Source organism: Ammospiza nelsoni, chromosome 23 (assembly GCF_027579445.1).
Source record: "Ammospiza nelsoni isolate bAmmNel1 chromosome 23, bAmmNel1.pri, whole genome shotgun sequence".
In the NCBI taxonomy this organism is placed as follows: Eukaryota; Metazoa; Chordata; class Aves; order Passeriformes; family Passerellidae; genus Ammospiza; species Ammospiza nelsoni.
This window is the reverse complement of record NC_080655.1, coordinates 2,223,757-2,237,688: the sequence shown is the minus strand read 5'-3', so window position 1 is coordinate 2,237,688 and position 13,932 is coordinate 2,223,757.

Sequence of the window (13,932 nt, the reverse complement as noted above, 5' to 3'; positions counted from 1 at the left end):
TCCATGCTGGGATGGTTCTGTCTGTGAGTTACCTTTTGCAGACTGCCCAGGTGCAGCCCCCTCTTTAAAGGGGTTCTGACCTTCTCCTGCCTGGGACAGGGGTGAGTTTCCAAATCCCACTTTAAGAAAAATCCACTGTGGATTTGCCCTTTGTGGGCAAGGCATGAGGGAGAGAGGCTGCCAGACAGAATTTACAGGGCGTTAAACTCTTGGAGTTTCCATCTTCTCCCCATCCAGGTGGTTCTCTCTCTGCTGGCAGTGGAAATCAAATCCCCTTGATTTCAGAATGCTCCCACCTTCCCCTGCCCCATTTTCCAAGCTTCCCTTTGCCATCTGGGAAAGAGGGCTCGAAGCCACCCTGCAATGAAACCTTACCCTGCCTCTTTTTCCAGCCTGTCTGACAGAACAAGTCAGCTGTGGGCCTCAGCCCCAACTTTAAACAACCCCCCAATCCAGCAGGTCAGGCCATTTTAGCATCTGTACCTTTTATTTGTAGCAGACTGTTAATAATTAAGTGATGCCTTTCATACAGACATTTACAATAATTTAACCTTGCCCTTGCTGTGTAATTTATTCTTCGCAGAAGCCAATAAAAATAAAGGCGCCATATTTCGTCCCCCTCGCTCATTCTCTGTCCATATATATAAATATATACACACACATACAGCCAGGAGAGTGTAATAGGTTTCACATATTGTTCCATAGGTATCATTAGGGTACCAGAGCCAAGTGTCTCAGTTCATATGACTCTTTATAGGTGCCTTATAATCCACATAAAATTGAGTTTATGTTTCCTTTCCATCTGCTTATTCTAAAACAAGATGAGGAAGGGTTTTCTCGCTCTTTTTCTCTGTTTTTTTTTTTCTTTCTTCACTCCAGTCCTCACTGCATCAAACTCAAAATTTAAAGAGGAACCAACAATCTCCAAACTGGGCATCCTTTATTATTCATCTTTGGTGATGCTTTATCTCTGACCATGATAAGTATTTAAGTCTCCAGAAAAAAAGGTTGGAGCTGAGACAAATATCAAACCTCCTGCCCAGGGAGGAAAACCCTTCCCAAGTTTGCCATGGAGTCATTTTTCCTGTTTCTAAATCCACATAACAGAACCCAGCAGGTAGATGGAATAGAAGCAAGGGAAGGGACTAAAACCTGAGATTTATTTCTTCTCCAAAAAAATAAAAAAAAAAAAAAACAAAACAAAAGGAGAGGGAAAAAAAAGCACAGGACAGGGAAAAAACGAGCCAGAGCTCAAAGTATTGGCTGCACTTCCACAGCAAGTCCTAAAGAGGCTACACAGAGAAACAAAAGAAAAATATTTTCCCCTAAAGAAACATTCGTAAAAACACATTTATTAAAGCCCCAAAAATTCCATAACACTTCAGAGCCTCGATGCTCTGGAGAGTGCTGGGCTGAGCACGGGGCCTGCCCTGCAGGGCCTCCCAGTTTGCCCAGTCCAACCCAGCCAGGGCCACCAGCACAGCACAGCTTGGCCTGATCCTTGTGGAAGAGGGCCTAGAGCCTCAGCTGGGCTGTTCTGCACTCCAAAAATCCCCTTTAATGCCCTTCCTGTGGTCTAACCTGCTCTTCAATCCTCTGCTTTAGTTATTCCAGCTTTTCCAGGGGAACCATGCCATGGGATGGGGCTTGGAGCAGGCTGGGATGGTGGAAGGTGTCCCTGGCTATGGCAGGGGCTGCAATGAGATGGGATTTAAGGCCCCTTCCAACCCAAAGCAGGCAGGGATTCCGTGTTGGAACCTCTGTAGCACACAGGGGACCTGCTTCCCCTGGTAACAATGCAAAAATTTCCCATTCCATCCCAACCACAACTTTTTTTTTTTCCCCTGGATCCTCTGGAGCAGCAGCTCCATGAAATCCCCCTCACTTTTTTTCCCGGGGCTGTTTTCCAGCAGGAGGACAGGGAAGGACAACCCAGACCCTGATCCCCAGCAGGGCTGGCTCAAAACTGCTCCGTGGTCCCCGTGAGGTGATGGAAAACTTTCCCCAGCATCAGGTGTGAGTGTGAGCAGCTCCAGTCCCACCACGAGCAAGTGTTATAAACACACAGGCACAATCTAAATATTTATGGCACATGAAATCTCCCGTCTGCTGTTGCTCAGAGCCCAGAGCCGAGGAGGGAGGGGGAGTTAAGAGGTGATTATTGTGAGGGGCCTGAAAACCCAAAATGTGGGACTGAGCTGAGTCCAGTGCCCTGGAATGGTCACTGCACCAGGGCCAGGTGTCAGCTCAGCTCCCTGACAAGGATCTGAGGGGTTTGTCGCTGCTGGGCCTGGCTTCCATGGGGAAACAGCAGATGGAAAACACGGCCCTGGCTTTGTGGGCTCCTTTTCCTCTCTAGCACCTCCTGAGAGAGCGGCTGCTCCAGCTCGTAAAACCTTCCTGGGGCTGGGAAGGAGGAGCAGAGCACGCCGGGCAATTATTTCCCTGGCCTGGAGAAAAATTATGATAGAATTTGTTTTCTTATTCGTGCTATTTTTTGCTCGGATCTCTGGGGGTTTTGTTAAAGATTGAAATAAAATTTTCAGAAAAAACCAAGCCCAATGAAAACACAAGACAACAGAAGGAGAGAGGCAGGCTGGGGAGTTCCATGTGTTTCTGGAACAATTGCCCATTGATCCAGCCTGGAAAGTGCTGAGTATCTGGAGGTGATAGGACTGTCTTGGCAGCAAGAAGCGGAGCTGCTTGAGGAAAAATGCTCCACTTAGCAAAGTTTGGGGAGCTGGTATTGCCCAAAAAGGCTACACCAACGCAAATGCTGCCCATGCTGCTCTCTGGGCTCACACCAAACTCCCAAGAGAGCTGCCAAGGTGAATGATGCCCACAGCAAGTCCTTCCTCCCCTTCTGGGAGCTGCTGCTTATTATCGCCTTCCTGATGAGTGATTCCTGTCAGGAAGGGTGACACCACACAGAGCAATGGGATTTCAGCTCCTGGTGGCTCTGGTTTCTGGCTGGCACAGCCCAGGAGAGCAGCACGTGGCCATTCGTGCACTGCTCTGCTCTCCAGGGAGTGTGGGCCCCTGAGCCCCCAAAGCCAGTTTAACTCAGTGGTGGAGCAGAAGGCTTTGATGCTTTTTCTGAGTGAGTCCCAAGGCCAAATGATAAAATCCAGGCAATTTCAGCTCCAGCTGGGAATTTGTAGAGAGTTTCACCAGGATTTGTGTAGGTGTGAGCACAGGCCACAGACAGGACCAGCAGGACATGTGTGGGTCCCTCTGGCGTAAGCTCCACCAACCAAAACCTCATTTCTCTAAAACACAGCTTCATTTTTTTTCCCCAGCCCTACTCTGCAAAGCCACCCTCATCTTCAAGGAAGCCCTCAGGGCCTCCAGGGGCTGCCAAAGGAGAGCAAACACAGCAACTTCCACATCCCCTGGAGCCAGGAGCGGGGCATGGATGGCTCCGGAGAGACTGCAGAGAACCCAGCCCTGCACAGCCAGGGCACGCTGGGCTTGGCACACCCGGGGCACACCAGGCTTACCACACCTGGGGCACGCTGGGCTTGGCACACCTGGCTGGTTTGGGCATTCCTGGCTCGTGTTTACACCCACACCCAGAGCGGCGCCAGCCCCGCGCCCCGGCCATGGCAGGCCTGGCTGGGCCGGGCTTCCCCAGCACAGCCCTGCTGAGGAATTCTGCTCCCAGGAGGCTGGGAGAGTTTTTTATAGGGAAAAAAAAAAGCAGTCTGCCCTTGGGAAAGGTGCTGGTTTAGTGTTTTAAATGTGTAAAGTTGGATATCACCTCGCATGGCCTAGCACACGTTCATCCCTGGGACTCGGGGATTCATCAGTGAGACAAGGGGCAGCTTTGGAATCCTTCCCGTTCCCCATTTCTCCCTGATCTCTCATTTAAACCTCTCCTACACCTCAACAAAGCACATTCCTCCAGGAACAACAGCCCAGCCAAAGGTAAAGCTACTGTGGACGTCCAGAAGCCTCCAGGCTACACCACGTCTGAGCTCAAGCCTCCAAAAAAGCCAAACCCCTCCAGCTCAAACTAATAGACACATCTGCCAACAGCTTCTTTTAATTTTTTGGAACCACTCTCTAGATGACTTCATTGCCAAGAAAAAGAAGAGATATTTATGATAGCAACTGGAAAGCCTTGAAATTCCAAATCAGATCCTCGGTGGTGTAAACTGAGGCTGCTCCAGCGAGTCAGGGGGCCACTGCCAATTCACACAGGTTGAAGTGGCTCTCTGCTCTTATCTCCTGGCTCCCCAGCACGCAGGGACAATTAAAGGCAGCTCAGGCAGGCACTCCATGAATCTCTGCCTCTCTCTGCTCTGAAGTCATCCCCTTGGAAAAGAAATAGAAGGGCAGAAATGCAGGAGTGAAAGCAGACATTTGCTTCTGCCTTGAACTCAGAGCTGCAGCTTCAGCAGGAAAAGCAAAAGCTGGAGGGACACAGAACACCTGCTGAGAGTGGCCAGTAATTTCCTTGAATGTTTTGTTCTATAAATCAGGGGGAAATACATGGTTTTAAAATGGGCTCAAGTAGGTTTAGTTTGTGGGTATTAAAAGCAGGTAAGGCAGGGAGACGTTTCAGTAACGAGGGAGCACTGGAGACACAGAGCCCCTGAGCAGGTGCCTGGGTTTCTGGAATATTCAGCAGGTGCTGATGTGCAGCTCAGTGAATCCCAAACTTTCCTGTCCTGAAAAATCTTCTTCCCATCAAAAAAACCTTTCCTGGGGTGGTTTGGTTCCGAATCAGGGGCTGGTGTGACATGGGGTGGGTCTGTCACTCGCCTGGGCTGTGTGTGAGGAGACATCTCTGTGGTTAATCAGGGGTTAATAATGGACTTTGGAATTAAGAAAACTCAGAATTTGGTCCCCAGAAAAAGAAAATACAAGCTGAGGTGTGCACCAAACACACACCAGACTTAACCTGGGAGTAACTTTACTCATGGTAACAATTCCCCTCGTCTTAAACCTCATATTGGTGAAATGATGGAGACTCCTGCAGGACCCTACAGAGCATTCAAAAAATTATTTTAAAAATTTTAATTTTTGTCTTTAAAAGCTCTGTAAACCAGTGGTGAGCTCCTGTCACCCTGGGACAGGGGTTTGCACCCTTTGTTAGATCTGAATTTAATCTCAGGATGGAATTGTATGGCCAGCCCTGAAAAGGGAGTTTATAAAGGACAATCTGAATTATAAGGCCATGAATGGCAGCACTTTAATCACCCCATTAAAGCCACCAGTCCCTCCCAGCAAAGGCTGCTGGAGCCACTGGGCAGGTGGAAGGATCCTCATTGGCTTCAGAGATTTTGGGATCAGGCCCAGATTTTCTATAGATTTCAACTATTTTATATCCTTTCAGTCCTTACTCAGCCAGATATTTCAAAATATGCTAAATATCTGCCATTCCTAATCCCAAATTCCAAATTTTGCCTGGGTGTAACTGTTGTGCCAACTGGGTACTGGGTGAGCTCCTTGAAGAGGCTTTTCCTTGAATTTGGGATGGGATTTTCCTGTGATTTTGGTGACACTTTAATTCCTTTAAAGCACTTGTCCCCTTTTGTTCCAGCCCACACTGACACTGCTGTGTGGGGATTTTAATTGTGGGGGTTAAAAAAAAAAAACCTTTCCAGTTATTTGGGGTTTTCTCAGGAAGAAAAGACAGAAAAAAAAATAATAAAGAGAAAATGGAAGGTTGAAAATTATTTGGTTTCAGGGGAAAATATATTTTTGGCATTGAAATGAGGAAAAGCACCAGGGTTAGAGAAAAAACCTGAACTGAGCTCTGAAACTTTACCTTCCTTTAATTATCCAGGTGACATTTCAGACATTTAGTCTGATTTTTTTTTGTTTTGCATCTGCATATTGAAAACACCCTTTTAAAAACACTTTCAAAAAAACCCCAGCTGCTCCTGAACATTTATTTAGCAAAAAGTAAATTTTATAAAAATTCAATTGCAAAGTAGTTAAGGTATTTGAATTTTTTATATATATATACATATATAGATTTTTTTTTTTTTTAAGGAAAGAAGAATCCCAAGAAAGAAAGTATTTGATGGCTAATAATCTCATTTCAATATAATAGGACCTTTCTTTTGCAAAGAGCAAGACAGGTTAAAAGATATAATTATGACTTTGCAAACTCTCCCAAGTGCTACGAGATCATCTGACAGTTCTGATCCCGGGCTCAGCTCTCAGAGGGGAAAAGTCTTTGTCTAGTTCGAGAGTTAAAGAGACAGGATCCCTATTCCACCCTCTGCCTACATTGCAATTTAACTGTCAAAAAAATCCAAGCTGCAAAATTGTCTTATTCCAACACAGCGCAAGGAAAGAGAGAGAGGTTTGAGACTGACCTGTCAAACGCACCCTCTTTAAAAATGTATAATATATTTTAAACATTTTTTTCCAGAGGTACTTAAAGGTTAAAGATGTGCCAAAGAAGGAGGATGGATTTTTTTTTTTCTTCTCCCCCTTTTCGCTGAAGCTTTTTAAAACAATTAAAACCAAAAAAAAAAAAAAAAAAAGAAGGAGAGGGAGGAAAAAAAAATTTGAAATTAGGGATCATCAGTGTAAAAAATCCCCTGAAGATCAAAAGGAACACATTAGAATCACATTAATTCTGATTTAGGAAAAAAAAGAAAGGAAAAAAAAAGAGAATAAATCCCCTCTTTGAATGGGAAGAGAAACTTGGAGGACATTTAAATGGTGTTTCCATTGTCAGGATGTGCAGGAAGGTGGAGCAGAGTGTCAGGGAGAGATGGAGCCACGGGCAGAGCTGGAGCCTGGTGACACTCCGGGATATTCCTGGGCTTTTTAAAGCTTGCCTTTTTTTCGTGTTTCAAAATAGGGAAAGAAGGAGAGGAGAATATTTTTCCCAAGTAACCAAACAAAAGGAGCCATTTCCACGGGGGGGTTTCCAAGGAGCCACAAACAAACAATTCCCAGTCATTTTTTGACCAAATATAGATGGCAGAGAGCAGCTGGACATGGCCAGAGGCTCGTCCATGGTGCCACCACCCGGGCACGTGGCTGTGTCCCCACACACCCCTTGTCACTCCACAGGGACACAGGGGCTGGGAGCTGCAGGAATGCCAGGCTGGCATTTGGGAGTGCAGGATTTGGGTGTTTGTGGGGTCACAAGATGGGTTGGGTTGGGTTAAAAATCATTTTATCCCCCCCACTGCCATGGGCAGGGACACTTCCACTATCCCAGGGTGCTCCAAGCCCTGCCCAGCCTGGCCTTGGGCACTTCCAGGGATCCAGGGGCAGCCACAGCTTCCATGGACAACCTGTGCCAGGCTGTAAAAAACTATAAAAAAATTCCTCACTGTAAAAAAATCCCATTATTTATCCTGCTGCGAGTCAGGAGTGAGACCCCCACATACAAGGAGTCAGTCCCCATGGGACTGTGATTTCCCACCTGACAGAAACCAAGTGGGAGCATGTCCAGGTCCATCATCCACCTCCATCCCACCCCAGCAAACTGGGAATTGGAACTGGGATCTCTCAGCCCTGCAGAGTTTTTGGAGTCTTCATCTGCTGCTTGTCCAAGGAGCCAGGTGGGTTTTCCTCCCTCCTGAACTGGGATCTGCTCCTTGCCAGCCATGCCTTGGTGGATGGGTGACAGGTTGGTGGCTTTGGGACAAAAGGCTTGTGAAATAACATCTCTCCCTGTCCCACCTGCCATTGGAGGTCATTCCCATCATGGTTCCTCTCCCAAACTCACCAGGAAAAAATGGGAATTTCATCCAGGCTCTCAGCTGATCCTTCCAACCAAAGGCTGTGTGAAAGTCACAAACTAAAATCTAGTTAGGACTTTTAGAGCCAAAGGACAAAACCTTGGGGATTTTCCCAAATTGCTGATGACCAAATAGTCCCAATCCAGCAGCACCTGCAGACTTGCATCACCTGCACGGCTGGGCTGATGTTTCAGGCTTTAAAGAGCTTGGAAACAGCCCCTGATTTCCTTGGATTTATCCAAACACCAAGGCTGAGGGCACACCCAGTAAATCCACCCTGAATGGTATCAGCACAATCCAAGATAACCTGGCACCAGGCTGATAAGGGGCAGGAAAATCAACCCACCCCTGTGCCAAATTCCTGCCTTTCTAGCCCTCCTCATCCTGTGTTTCCAGGTGGGTGGGGAAATCGAGGAGTTTTGCAGCAGCAAAAATGTCAGATATGGAACTTGGGAATGGGGGGAAGTTGTGTGCTTATCTTCAATATTTAATAGATATCAACCTCTGAGCTGGGGGTGACCAAACTGAAAGAAAAATTAAAAAAAAAAAAACAAAACAGGGATGGGGACCTCCTTAAAGCATCCTGGCAAATGGATTTGGGAAGTGTCACAGCCCTGAGTGCCTGGGACCTGCAGGGTGACAGGGCTTTTGGGATTGCTCACTGAGAGTGAGAGCCAAACTGGACTCCTGCCCCAGGAATGCTGCCAGATTCCTGCTCTGAAAGGAACGATGAACCTTTGGGATGCTGCTCCTGTGACTGTGCACAAGCAGGGATCACAGCTCCTCATGCAATGGCTCCAGTCCTGCTTCCCTTCCATCAGAGGGGTCTTCCCAGAACCCAGTGACACCAAGGTGTGCTCCTGATGGCTCATCCCAAGGCTCCCAGGAGCTCTTCCTCTCATGGATGTCCTTCCAGGAAGACAACAAAGCCTTTCCCATCCTTTCCATCCCAAATTCTCCTCAGTCTGCCTCAGCCTTTCCAGAGGTGAGGTGGTGGTGGGGCTTTCCCTGGTGCCACCAGGAGCAGGATCTGGATCTCCTTGGAAAAATCCTTGTGCCAAAGCTGAATTCCTTATGGAAAACTCCTAAATTCCTTGTGGAAAGCAGCCCCCTTCCATCAGAAGGGTCTTCTCTGAGGAGCTGGCCTAGAACCCAGCAGTGACACCAAGGTGTTCTCCTGATGGCTCATCCCAAGGCTCCCAGGAGCTCTTCCTCTCATGGATGTCCTCCCAGGAAGACAACAAAGCCTTTCCCATCCTTTCCATCCCAAATTCTCCTCAGTCTGCCTCAGCCTTTCCAGGGATGGGGCTTTCCCTGGTGCCACCAGGAGCAGGATCTGGGTCTGCTTGGAAAAATCCTTGTGCCAAAGCTGAATTGCTTGTGGGAAGCTGCCAGGATTCTGCCCACAGATGAATCCAAACTCATGTGCTTTGTACAACTTCCTCTTAATCCAGCCTATTTTCCAGCTCATCTTGTCTGGTTTGGGATGAGTTTGGAAGGATTTGTCTCTCTCAGCCAGGGACAGCACCAAGAGGGCTGCAGGTGTTGGGAGGGAATTCCAGCAGTGAAAATCATGGATGTAGCTCTGAGGAGATAGTGGGGAGTGAGACACTGTGAGTGTCACCTGGTGAGGGGACAGCGTGTGACAAAGGGGACACAGATTCCAGGAGCTCCCATCCAAAGGGGAAAGGGAATCAGCAGGAGAAACCCCAAGAAATCTCAGATAAACCCATCCACGTGTGGATTTATCCTGTTAAAATCACAGAATGGCTGATCCAGACCACGGGGAGCAGCTTTTCCAGGGTTTTCTCAGGAGGGGAATTCTGCAGGGGGTGTGAGGCTGGTGGTGCCAGTGCCACCCTGTCCTGGGTGTCCCCACACTGATGGAGCTGCCCCAGGCTGGGCAGGGCTCTGGCACCGTTCCTGTCCCCAGCTGGGCCCCCCTCAGTGCTCAGCTCTGGTTTGCTTTGATTGATTTTGTAATTGCTCCTTTAATTGAACAGTTACAGCAACACTACCAGGGAAAGGTTCCAGGGCTGGGAGGGGAGGTGGGAGGGTGTGGGGGTGGAAGGGGAATTGGAGCTGGGGAAAGAGCAAAATGGGTTTTTCCCTGTTTCTCCAGATGAAAACACAGGGAAGAGGCAGGGGATGAGTTCCTTCAGCAGGAGCTGAGGAGGAGGAGGAGGAGGAGAGCCGAAAACAATAAATTACAGGAGGAGAAGAAGAAAAATGAGAAGTGGGTTGAAAAGTGTGGCAGGGCCAGAGGGTCCCAGGGACTGCTCAGCCTCCAACTGACATCGGCTTCCTGAGGGCTGGGAGTGCCGGCTGAGGAAAATGGGCCACAGGCAAGGAAAGGGGGAAATGGGAGAGCTGGGAGGGGGAACCAGCAGGACAAGGTGGGAAAAGATCTCAGCAAAACGTGCAGGAGCAACGTGGGGAGGAAGGGAAAAGGAAGGGAAAGGCATCCCTGTGTCTGAGGAGCCGCAGAGGGGAGGGAGAACAGGTGAGATCAGGGCTGTGCTGCAGAGGGATTTCTGACAGGGAAAAGGACAATGGCACAATGGGACAATGGGAAGGCATTGTTCCATGTGAGGGTGGGCATGCCCTGGCACAGAATTCCCAGAGAACTGTGGCTGCCCCATCCCTGGAAATCCCCAAGGCCAGGCTGGACAGGGTTTGGAGCACGCTGGCATGGTGCAAGTGTCTCTGCCATGGCTGGGGGTGATATTTAAGGTCCCTCCAACCCAAACCATTCCACAATTCCATGATTCCTTGATGTAAGCCCACACTGTGCCCGGCTGTGGGGCAGGCACAGTGAGCCTGGAGCTCACCAGGAGCGTGTCAGGAAAAGGACAGGAGAATCCAGACGGGGTCAGGGGGGAAGGTGCACGCAGAGGCCACGGAGCAGCTCCACAGAGGAGCAGCTCAGGTTTCAGGAGAGCCTGGAGCTGCAGGGGGACAGGAGGTGGGCTCTGCATTCCCTGGCAGGCAGCACAAGGCAGGTTTAAAGAATATCCTTCCATTTAGGAATTTGTTTATTATTCTTAACTGAGCGGCTCAGACAGGCAGCACGGCATCCACGCTGGCTGCCCAGGAAGGCAGGGAAGGGAGGGACAGGAAGGCACATTTCCACACTGGGGGCAGAGGGATTTGTGCCCTGCTGGGCCAGGGAAGGGGCAAAAAGCTTTGCCAGCTCTGTGGGAGAAGGGTGGAACGGACTCAGCTGGGGTGGGATCCAACTGAGTGCCCAGAGGGGTCAGAGCTGAGCTGCTGTCCCCAAACCCAGCAGCACCTTTGGGGTGGCTGCTCCTGTGACACTTCAGACCTTGAGATTTGAGATCTTGACTTGAGATTTTAATTCGAAATTCCTCAGACTCTGTAGCAGAATTGTTTTCTAGGGAGGAGGGAGAAGCGATCTCTCTGCTGGTAAAATCCACTCATTCTGTGAGGAGTCACGAGGCACCAGGACATTGGTGGTCATAGGAATCCCCTCACCTGGCAGGTGTGTCCATACTGGGGGGTCAGGGCACATCTCCCACCTCTGCATTTTGAATTTCTGGACTGTCTGGAATGCTTTCAGCTGGTGCAGGGAGGGCCAAGAACACAGCAACCCAGGCCAGGCTGGACATTTCCCTTTGTGAGGGTGGTGAGGCACAGGGTGCCCAGAGAAGCTGTGGCTGCCCCTGGATCCCTGGAAGTGTCCAAGGCCAGCCTGGAGCAGCCTAGGATGGTGGGAGGTGTCCCATGGTAGGGTGTGGAAGTGGAAAAGCTGTGTTTTTCATCCCAAATCTGCCAATATCTCTGACCCTGGTGTGCAGGGTGCTGCAGATTTGGGTGCTGGACACCCACCCTGGTGTGAGCACCAGCAGGACAGTGAGGGAAGGACAAACTGCCCTCCCCCAGTGCCCTGTGTGCTGGAAATGAGGGTGAGGAAGGTCATTCAGGATAAACCAAGGAGGGGAGTGGAGTGGGAGCCAGGGAGCTCTCAGCAGTGGGAGGCGGTGCAGGAGGAGAGAGCGGGAATGCCACACGTGGGGGAGCAGAAAATGCCAGGAATGGGAGCAGGGAAACGGTGGCAGGCAGAACAGGAGGCAGGAAAGGTCCCTCATCCTGGCCATAAGCAGGGCTGGGTGTTAACTCCCGGGATTATCCTGCCCCGGAGGCAGGAGGGCTCCACACCTCTGACAGGAAACCCTGCTGGGAACTCGGTGCAGAATGTCTCAGTGCTGGGAGAAATTCCTTCCCCGTCCTGGAACATTCCTGTTCCCATCCCTGGAACGTTCCTGGGAGCAGAGCAGCAGGTAGGGGAGCTCCCACCTGGCCTCCACAGCAGGGAGCAGAGAGCTGCCTGGTTAGAAATTTGTTCCCCATCCCTGGAACATCCCAGGATTATCCTGCCCCAGAGGCAGGAGGGTTCCGCACCTCTGACAGGAAACTCCGCTCTGGAAATTGCTGGTGCTGGGTGCAGAATGTCTCAGTGCTGGTCGAAATTCCTTCCCCATCCCTGGAACATTGCTGGGAGCAGAGCAGCAGGTAGGGGAGCTCCCACCTGTCCCCATAGCATGGAGCAGAGAGCTGCCTGATAGAAATTCCTTCTCCATCCCTGGAACATTGCTGGGAGCAGAGCAGCAGGTAGGGGGGCTCCCACCTGGCCCCCATAGCACGGAGCAGAGAGCTGCCTGACAGAAATTCATTCTCCATCTCTGGAACATTGCTGGGAGCAGAGCACCAGGCAGGAGCTCCCACCTGGCCCCCCCAGCTGCCTGTCATCCCCTGGCAGCCCCCAGCCCACCTTTCACCACCTCCCCTGCCACCTGTCCCCTCTCTCCCATTTTGCTCCCATTCTCCACTTCCCTTTCATCCCTTTTATTTCCCCTAGCAGTGACTCTCTCATCTCCAGGCCTCCCAAACTCATCTCACCTGTGCCCCATCAGCAGAGCTCAGCACTTTCTCCTGTGGCTCCAAAAGCCTTTCAGTGGTCAGTCCTCCCCCAGCACTCCCTGGACAGAGTCTCCCTCTCTCCCTGCTCCCTTCCCCCTCCTCTTTCTCTCCCTCCCATAATATTTTCCATATGAAGAAGCCTTCCTGAAGCCTCACACTGCCCTCTTGGCGAGTCTGAGGCGGGTTAGAGGAGACCCTGGGAGCCTTTAATCCTCTCTCTCTCTCTCTCTTGCTTTCATCCTCAGCCACAGCTGGACGCCCCATTGATGTGGAACAGACCAAACACCAGGCCCCTCACTAAGCTGCTGCTCTGGGGCCTCTCCTCCTCCCCAGGAGCCCTGAGCAGTGTCCAGCTCCTGAGCAGGGTCCAGCAGCCCCTCCACACCCAGCCTGGGGGTCCCAGCTCCCCCCTCTCACTGCCCCTGCTCCTTCCTGAGCCATCTTGTAGCATTTTATTCTGAGAGTTTCCCTCATCCCATTATCCCCCTTTGCCAGGACTGTTTGGGGTCGATTCCCCCCAGGCCCTGCAGAGCTGGGTGAGGGTGAGGAGCTGCTCTGTGTTGATGTAACTTGTGGTTATGTCCCAGGGAGGGCCTGGTGGGCTCCCCCAGCTCAGCACTCGGGTGTTCAGCCTGCAATCAGCTCAGACTTTTGGAGAAAAGCATTTTGTAAAGCCCACTGCAGGTGAGGCAAGGATATCTTGGAATTGAGGGATGGTTTGGGTTGGAGGGGGTGTGAAAGATCACCCAGTGCCACAGACACTGGGACAGGGATCCCTGGGGGTGTCCCAGGCCACGCTGGACGGGGCTTGGAGCCACCTGGGCTGTGGGAGGCGTCCCTGCCATGGCAGGGTGGCACTGGGGGCTGTGGCAGGGGTCCCAGGTGGCACCGAGGGTGGCACTGGGGTCTCAGTGCCATCCCAGGTGGTACCGGGGGCTGTGTTGGGGGTCTCAGGGTGGCACTGGGGATCGCAATGGGAGCTCGGGGTGGTCCCGGCGTGGCACTGGGGGCTGTGGGAGGTGTCCCTGCCATGGCAGGGTGGCACTGGGGGCTTTGTCAGGGGTCCGGGGCTGGCACAAGGGGCTCGGGGCGGTTCTAGGGTGGCCCTGGGGGCTGTGTCGAGGGTCCCGGGGTGGCACTGGGGGTGTCATTGGGGGTGTCACTGGGGGCAGTGTCGGGGGTCCCAGGGTGGTCCCGGGGTCTCGGTGCCGTCCCCGGCCCGGGGACACTCTCGGGGCTCATTCCTGAGCCTCCCCCGCCCCCTGGCGGCCGC